Source organism: Mus musculus, chromosome 9 (genome assembly GCF_000001635.26).
Source record: "Mus musculus strain C57BL/6J chromosome 9, GRCm38.p6 C57BL/6J".
In the NCBI taxonomy this organism is placed as follows: Eukaryota; Metazoa; Chordata; class Mammalia; order Rodentia; family Muridae; genus Mus; species Mus musculus.
Window position 1 is genome coordinate 18,683,886 of NC_000075.6, and position 9,808 is coordinate 18,693,693.

A 9,808-nucleotide genomic window follows, 5' to 3' on the forward strand; every position below is an offset into this window, starting at 1 on the left:
TCCACATGTGTGATGTGGCACAAGCACACACACACCAACACAGAGAGAGAGAGAGAGAGAGAGAATGATGATAATAGATGATAGATACATAGATAAATGATTGATAAATAAATGATAGATGGTGGATGGATGGATAGATAGATTATAGGTAGGTAGGTAGATACACAAAATAATTAAAGATTTAAAATATGTAAAGAGATAAAGAAGCAACTCAACATACACCTCTAATCTCTACTTACACACATATGTATATACACATATAAGTATTAGAAATCTTATTCCAGCTCCTGGTAACCAATCCTCTTTTTTAAGGTTAATTTTTAAGTGTGTGTGTGTGTGTGTGTGTGTGTGTGTGTGTGTGTGTGAAAGAGTATGCCATGCATGTGTAGGTGCCCTCAGAGGCTATAAGGGGGCATAAGATCTGCTGGAGCTGGAGATACAGGTGCTATGAGCCTCTTGGCATGGGTGCTGGGAGCCAAATTCAGATCTTGTGGAAGAGTAGCAAGAACTCTTAACTGATGAGCCATCTATCCAGCCCTGATAGCCAATATTCTACTCTTTCCTTCTGATTATTTATTTTATACATCACATATAAGTAGATTAATACAATATTATTCTTTCTATGCCTATGTAAAATGGCATTTTTGTTCACCCATATTGTATAACAGGCTTTCCATTATGAGCACGGCCTTTGGATTAGTTGACATTGTATGTATATTAGGGATAGTGATGGGCAGTTGAGACATTTTGCTATATAGTCAAACATGCTTGAACTTGAGATCTCCTGTCTCTTCCTGATTGCTGGAACAGCAGTTTTATATCAACAGAGCTGGTGATGTTCTTCTTTTTATGGTCTAATAACACTCCAGTGTATATTTATGCATGTACTTAGACACATCTATTTCAGATTATCCATTTTCTATCTATCGGTAGTTAGGTAGATCCATATCTTAGCTGTGGGCAATAATACTGAAACAATTATGGTAGTTTAAATATTTTTTGAGATCCTGATTTATTTTCTGGTTTAATTTTTGAGGTCGTGGTTATATTTTCTATAGCCCAAAATGATAAAATTATTAGATCATAGGACAGCATGGTCTTCTTAGCAGATTTACTGGGACAAATTTTTAACTATAGAAAAACTGTTATATTAAAGTAAAAAACCACCAGGGAAGGTATTAGAATTGTAGGCCTTTCTGATAAGGCAGATGGCACAAGGTAAGAGCAGAGTTGTTTCTGGAGTGACTCTATGGGAATAGCTGACTCTAAGTAATGGATGCCCAGAACCCACAGTTTCAGCTATGGATACTTCCTAAATGAGGTACAGAGCTAGAGACTCAGTTTGGTAGAATGTTTGCCTAACATGAAGTCCATGTTCTATCCTCAGAGCCACAAACTATGTATAGTGCTATACAACTGCAGTCTTAATTAACACTCTAGTGGTGGAAGCAGGAGTTCAAAACCATCCTTGGCTTTATAGGGAGTTTGGGGCTAGCCTGGGCTTCCCAAGATACTATATCCATCACTACCATCCCCCTCCCCCTCACACACATGGAAAAGACATGAGGAATAGAGTTGCTTGATGCCTCAATTTTTTTCAGCTATCACCACTATAATTTCAAATTTCACTAATGTGATTCTCATATGAAATATCTTCACTTTTAAATGTTTACAAATTGCTATATCAACATCATACTGGTTTTATCTTTGTGTGTGTGTGTGTGTGTGTGTGTGTAGTGATTGGTGAATCCATAGCTGAAGAACTGAGGGGTACAGAGTAGTACATTGAACTAATTAGAATTTCTTGCCAAAGTATGTGTGGGAGGTTATTTAGTTGGTACTAAGGGCAACTTATCAAGAGATACACCATTGAAGAAGTGATACCACCTCTTCTAGCAAATATTAATTGCTAATGGCTAATAGTTCCGCAGGTCAGGGTAAGTCCTCATTCTCCAGTCCCTTATCCTTGATTAAATGCTATGCAGATAACCAGTGCTGTAGTGTGTTCCTGAATACAGCAGGCACCCCTCACAGCACTTGCCCTCTTCTTTTATAATCTCTATTAAATTATAATCCTCTGAGAAAACAGATATTCTGACATCATAATTCCCTCTGAGTCCTTGGTCTCCACATAGGCATTGTTTTACAGCAGGTGATGTATATGTTTGCTGAACAAATGAGCAAATAATCTAGAGAAGCTGGGGCAAACAGGACTGATAGGTTTCCTTTATCATTTGAGCCAGGAAACAAAGGAGGTCAGTAGGAACTCATGCTGCATATCCTGCTAGAGCTGTAGCACCAATAACAAGTTCCTTGCTGTGTGGCAGGGCAGGGGGTTCACCTTAGCTTTTTGTAGCAGCAGTAGAGATTGTTTCAGCGCTCAAATGCTAGGACAATATTTTCCTGCTGTGAAGAGAGTCTGTTAACAGTCACACCCTGCTTTTCAATGTCTCTTGGTCATGCCCATGAGTATCTGTCAGCTCAGGGACCACTTTGACAGTCTGCTAATCCCAAATGCCCACAGAAGTAGCTGGGAAATGGTCCAAGGAAGTGTTCATGTGGAAATAAGCCAGAAAAGCCCAGGTCAAGGGCTGCTCCTTTGAAGGAGATATTCAGTTTCAGGAGGCAGTGAGTTGGAGGGTATCTTTCTTGATATCTTTTATCTGATTTTCTTTTTTCTTTTTTAATGACATATTTTCTTTATTTACATTTCAAATGTTATCCCCTTTTCTGGTTTCTCCTCCAAAAACCCCCTATCCCTTTCTCCCGCCCCCCCTCCTGCTCAGCAACCCACCCACTCCTGTTTCCTGGCCCTGGCATTCCCCTGTACTGGGACATGGAACTTTCACAAGACCAAGAGCCTCTCCTCCCATGGATGACCCACTAGGCCATCCTCTGCTACATATGCAGCTAGAGCCATGAGTCCTCAAGTGACTTCTTTTGTGATTGGGCTACCTCACTCAGGATGATACCCTCCAGGTCCATCCATTTGCCTAAGTATTTCATAAATTCATTGTTTTTAATAGCTGAGTAGTACTCCATTGTGTAAATGTACCACATTTTCTGTATCCATTCCTCTGTTGAGGGACATCTGGGTTCTTTCCAGGTTCTGGCTATTATAAATAAGGCTGCTATGAACATAGTGGATCATGTGTCCTTATTACATGTTGTAACATCTTCTGGGTATATGCCCAGGAGTGGTATTGCTGGATCTTCCAGTAGTACAATGTCCAATTTTCTGAGGAACCACCAAACTTATTTCCAGAGTGATTATACAAGCTTGTAATCCCACCAGCAATGGAGGAGTGTTCTTCTTTCTCCACATCTGCTGTCACCTGATTTTTTGATCTTAGCCATTCTGACTGGTGTGAGGTATAATCTCAGGGTTGTTTTGATTTGCATTTCTCTGATGACTAAGGATGGTGAACATTTTTATAGGTGCTTCTCAGTCATTCGGTATTCCTCAGTTGAGAATACTTTGTTTAGTTCTGTACCCCATTTTTAATAGGGTTTTTTGGTTCTCTGGAATCTAATTTCTTGACTTCTTTGTATATATTGAATATTATCCCTCTATTGGATGTAGAGTTGGTAAAGATCTTTTCCAATCTGTTGGATGCCTTTTTGTCTTATCGACAGTGTCCTTTGCCTTACAGAAACTTTGCAATTTTATGGGGTCTCATTTGTCAATTCTTGATCTTACAGCACAAGCCATTGGTGTTCTGTTTTGGGATTTTTCCCCTGAAAAATTTTTGAATTTTTCAGGGGAATTTTTTTGAAACAAATTATTTTTGTTTATGTGAATAAACAAAAATAAATATCTTTTTAACATAGAAACCAAGAAAACAATCAAGCTTGCAAAAATTTTCTACTATGCTGGTGGTTTCTTAATTTCTATATCATATCACTTATCATTTTAAAGATATTTTATTTTCTCTCATTTTTCTGAGTGTTGGTTCATGTTTCCATGAGTGCACATGTATGTATGAGCATATATGTAGAAATCAAAGATTGATGTGGAGGATTATTCTTCATTGCTTGTCCACCTTATTCTTTGAGGGAAGGTCCCTCTATCAAATACATTACTCATGGACATGGTGAGTGTTGCTGGCTAACTTGCACTTGGGATCACCTTATTCTACCTTTCAGGGCTGGAATTGCAGGTGGGCTGCTACGTCTACCTGGCATTTACATAGAAATCTGGGGTTATAAATATGATCCTCATGCTTGTACGTAAGTGCTTTAACCTCTGAGCCATACGTCAGCTCAATTTAAAAGATGATGGTGATTATCATTTGGTGGTTGTGGGGTGTGTGTGTGTGTGTGTGTGTGTGTGTGTGTGTGTGTGTGTGTGAAGGTCAGAGGACAGCTTTCGAGAGCCATTTCTCTGTTGTGGCCTCTAGGGATCAAACTGAAGTCATCAAGCTTGTGTTGTAACTTATTTTATCTTCTGATCCATTATTTTGGCCCTTGTTATTTCATTCATTATTGTTTTAATGTAGAGTTTCATATATCCTAGACTGATCTCAAATGGAATATAGATATGTGCCACCATGCCACATTATTTGTGAGTATATACTTAATTGTTTCAATAACAACAGTAGCAGAAGCTTAGTGAACACACACATGTAATCCCAGTTATGAGAGAGAGAAAGAGAGAGACACTGGCCAGGAATACTTGGGGGCCTCTCCTCCCATTGATGACTGACAAGGACATCCTCTGCTACATATACAGCTAGAGCCATGAGTCCCTCCATGTGTACTCTTTGGTTGGTGGTTTAGTCCCTGGTGGCTCTGGGGGTACTGGTTAGTTCATATTGTTGTTCCTCCTATGGGGCTGCAAATCCTTTCAGCTCCTTGAGTCCTTTCTTTAGCTCCTCCATTGGGTACCCTGTGCTCAGTCCAATGGTTGGCTGAGAGCATCCAGGCACTGGTAGAGCCTCTTAGGAGACAGCTATAACAGGCGTCTGTCAGCAAGAACTTAGCATCCACAATAGTGTCCGGGTTTGGTGACTATATATAGAATGGATCCCCAGGTGGGGCAGTCTCTGGATGAGTAAGACCCACTTTTAATATAGATCTTTTGAGGTGACAATATATACCTTGAATACCTTGAATTCATATCTTTTGAGGTAGGAAGGTTTACCTTTAATCTGGGGCACACCTTCCAGTTGTATCCTATTAAAGGGAAAGAAAGAGTACTCTCCATCTCACTAGGAAGTCCATTCCTTCGATGAAATTGAAGCCTAATTCTTGTGGATTCTGGCATATACTAAAGACAATCAACTGAGACATCCAGCATGAAGACTATACAATGATTGGACTCTTGGACCTTCTATTGGTACACAACCACTGTTGGACTAGCTGGACAACAGCCTGCCAGCCATTTTAATAAATGCCATTTTCTGAGTTCTGTTCTTCTGGAGATTCCTGACTAATATAACATCATTTCTCAGTTGTATTGAGAAGCCATGTGCATGAGCCTGGAGAGAGATGTGTCAATAGTTAAGAGAGTGTACTGTTTGCATAGGATCCAAAATTTGATTTAAGGATCCATACTAGGTATCTCACAACTACCTGGAAATCTAACTTCAGGGATATCTGATATTATAATCACTGTGGACAATTGTACTAATGTGTATATACATAGATGTAGACAAACACATGTACAATCTTTAAAATTAAATAAATCTTAAGTAAAGCTGTGAAGGGATGTGGGGGTAGCTCATTTTGTAGAGTGCTTGTATAGCATGCACAAGACCTTGGATTGTATACCCAATACCCCACAAACTGGGAATGGTAGTAATCCCAATACTTTGAAAGTAGATGCAGGTAGATCAAAAGTTCAAGCCTGTCCTTAGCTACATAACAAATTTGAGACAACATGTGAGACCCTGTTGGTGAAAATAAGGAATAAAAATTGATCTTATAAGGAAGGGACTGCAAAGCAGCAGTTCCCAGAATGTCCTCACTGGAAGGCAGGAATGCCAGACAAGAGTTCTGGTTCCTGGTTTCATTTTGTCTCTTATCTTTGCCTAGATGCTCTATGAGAAGATCTGACTGATACTGAGAGATGCACTGAACACCTTATTTTTCATCATTATTCAGCCTGCCAGCCTGAACAACTGTACCCATTTTATACCCAAAGTCCTATAATAAGCTCCTATATGAGGAGTTGATTATCACCAACTTCCTGGAATCTGCATCTCTTATAGGAGCTCTGTCCTCTCTCCTTCTCTTGAACTCCCACCTATAAATCTACAATAAACTCTAATTCACCATCTATAGTCCATAAATGTTATTGATTCAATCATTTTGTGTGACCATGAACATCCCCATACCTAAGTCCTGACATAGAGCTTGCCTAAGGTAATAGTAAAGGCCAACTTTGAACTCAAAAATATCCCCAAATTTCCCATATCAATATTTCAAAAGAAAAAGAATAGCCACATTTAGTAATTAATCTATACTCACAAGGAGTACATAAGTGTGCATTTTAATGGTCACACAATGAAACCAAAGGTACATTTTTTAGAGTGTGCCCATCATGAAGCCTTTCACTAATCCACTTCAAAATATCAGGCTGATATAGTTGTATAGGTTTGGTAGGAAAATGGAAGTCCTCTTTTTAAATAAAATAAGCCACATTCAGAAACACAAATACTGCATATTTTCTTTCATATGAAAAATATAGATTTACAAAAAAAAGTAGAGTTGAAATTAAGAAGCAAATTATTTGTAAAGAGAAAAATAGCCAGGAGAATATGTAGGAGGTATACATGGAAGGATAATGAGGTTGTAATAAGGACACATGCTCCACTGTGTTCATAGCAGCATTATTTATAATAGCCAGAACCTGGAAAGAACCCAGATGTCCCTCCACAGAGGAATGGATACAGAAAATGTGGTACATTTACACAATGGAGTACTACTCAGCTATTAAAAACAGTGAATTTATAAAATTCTTAAGCAAATGGATGGATCTGGAGGATATCATTCTGAGTGAGGTAACCCAATCACAAAAGAAGACACATGATATGCACTCACTTATAAGTGGATATTAGCTGAGAAACTTAGAATACCCAAGATACAATTTGCAAAACACATGAAAGTCAAGCAAAAGGAAGACCAAAGTGTGGATACTTCGTTCCTTCTTAGAACGAGGAACAAAATACCCATGGGAGGAGTTACAGAGACAAAGTTCAGAGCTGAGATGGAAGGAAGGACCCTCTAGAGACTGCCACACCTGGGGATCCATCCCATAAACAACCACCAAACCCAGACACTATTGCATATGCTGGCAAGACTTTGCTGACAGGACCCTAATATAGCTGTTTCTTGTGGGGCTATGCCAGTGCTTGGCAAGTACAGAAGTGGATGCTCACAGTCATCTATTGGATGGAACATAGGTCCCCCAATGAAGGAGCTAGAGAAAGTATCCAAGGAGCTAAAGGGGTTTGCAACCCTATAGGAGAAACAACAATATGAACTAACCAGTACCCCCAGAGCTTGTGTCTCTAGTTGCATATGTAGCAGAGGACGGCCTTATAGGCATCAGTGGGAGGAGAGGCCCTTGTTATTGTGAAGATCATATGCCCCAGTACAGGGAAATGCCAGAGCCAGGAAGTGTGAGTGGGTTGATTGGGGAGCAGGGCGTGGGGAGGGTATAGGGGACTTTCCGGGTAGTATTTGAAATGAAAATGAAGAAAATATCTAATTAAAAAAAGGTAATGAGTGGTAAATACATGTATGAAAATGTTCAATAAACAGATTATTTTCTATTACTAATATACAATTATAATCCATGTTTCTGTTACTGTATTTACAATAGATAAGAATTAGAATCAACCTAAATGCCCAACAACTGATGAATGGATAATAAAATAGTACACACACGATGATGAAATTTTATTCAGCACAAAACTGTGAAAATTGCAGAAGACATCTGAAACAGGAAAATATAAATGGATTTATCCAGGTTCATAAAAACAAATATCATATATTCTATCTCAAAAGTGCATTTTAACTTCTAATTCATATATATATACACACATATATATTTCAACATATATTGAAATTTCAATATATATAATTATATATATAATTTATATATATATAATATATATATATATATATACACACACACACACACACACACATACATGTGTGTGTGTGTTTGTGGAGGATTTATTGTTAGTAATTGCTAGAAAAACAGAAAGGGGCATACAAGAAGTGGTAAAATAGGTTTTAAGGAAGAAAAGTAGAGGAGTTAATAAAACATGTCATACAAAATGAAAGGGGGTTAAATGGGGAGGCAGTGAGATGAAAGAGAGAAGTGAAGGGGAGAGTTTACAAAAAATTAAGCGTGTATGAAAATGATGTAAGGAAACGGTACTTTGAATGCTGAAACTTTTTAAGAGGAAGAAAAGAAAAAAAGATACTAAATGGTTAATATTATAAATTTCATAATAAATAAATTTGTGACTAAAACCAATTTTAAATTTAAAAAAATTCAGAGAGAATACAATAGGTATAGATGTAAGGTCTAGTTGAAAAGTAAAAAGCAAGAACTTACTATGTCTTGTCTTGGGGTGAGAATCTGGCCAGGGCCTTATCCCTGAGTATGCTGAATATGGCTGATTATGTGGAAAAGGATGCTCTGGGGATCTCTGACCTCCTGGATCCCATCCTTGGCCTCTGGTACCTGGCTTCCTGGGCCTCATAGGGACCACTGGCTTTTCAGGTGACTCTGAAGGGTCTGGGTTATATTCTGGCGTTCTGGTGAGCTTTTTCTGATTTATCCGCTTTCTGGCATCCATAGCTGAACCATTTATATTTCCCACTTGGAACAGTGAGTATTTTCTTGGTGGTCTTTCAGAGTAGATAAGCAACTCATGGTACAGTTCCTGTATAAGAGGCTGAGTCGCCGGTACATAATTGTCTTCCAGGACTCCTGTCGTTGAAAAGGGGCCTTGCACAGTACCAGAGTCCAGTGCAATTCCTCCTGCAGAGAAAAGATAAAGGAAAAGAGGATCCATATTTTTTCAGAAATTTTCCAAAAATTGAACACAAATCAATTTCATGTGAGGCCAATCCCTAACAAATCTTTCCATCACAGATATCCATCATTGCAAACAGAGAACATCCTCAGTTTTAGATGTATAAATTAAAACCGTTGATCATATTCAGTTCTCCAATTATTGAGTGACTTAGGTATATACGTCATTGATCCTGATTCTTCTCAGTATTTCTGATTTTCCTTATCAGTACTGGAAAAACAGGAACATCTACCTTTTATCCAAGTAGAAACAGTTTGTTAAAATGCATGTGGAGGTACTGAGGAAATGGCTCAGTTGATAAAGGCACTAGAGATTCAAGCAGAGGAACCTTAGTTTTAGGGAAAAGTCAGGCATGGCCATGCATGCCCTGAATCCTGGCACTAGCAAGTCAGTAGCAAGAGAAAACACGCAGTTCATTTGCCAACAAATCCATCTCAATTTTCAAGCACCAGGCCAATAAGAAAGCCTGACATAGATGTCCACTATCCCCTCTACTGCTCAATATTGTGCTCAAAGTACTACCTGAAACAATAAGGCAAGGAAAGGAAAATAAGGGATACAAATAGACAATGAAATATCTATTTACAGATGCCAATATACTTTGTACATTAGAAATCAAACAAATTCTACCAAAAAATCCTCTGAAATGATAAACAAGTTCAGCAATTTTTTATTGTTCTTATACAGAGGCAGGCAAAGCAGTCACACACATAAAGTAAGAATTTTTGAATAAAATAGCTGAACAAAATACA

The 9,808-nt window shown here is 38.4% G+C and overlaps 1 long non-coding RNA gene across 1 annotated transcript in view; it reads left to right on the top strand.

Annotated features, from left to right (window-relative positions):
- Positions 1-6,280, top strand: part of Gm39297 — a 44,869-nt gene extending 38,589 nt beyond the window's left edge. Inside the window, exon 3 of the long non-coding RNA XR_870556.1 lies at positions 6,037-6,280. This is a non-coding gene — a long non-coding RNA (predicted gene, 39297). The remainder of the gene's footprint in view (positions 1-6,036) is intronic.
- Positions 6,281-9,808: the final 3,528 nt, after the last annotated feature.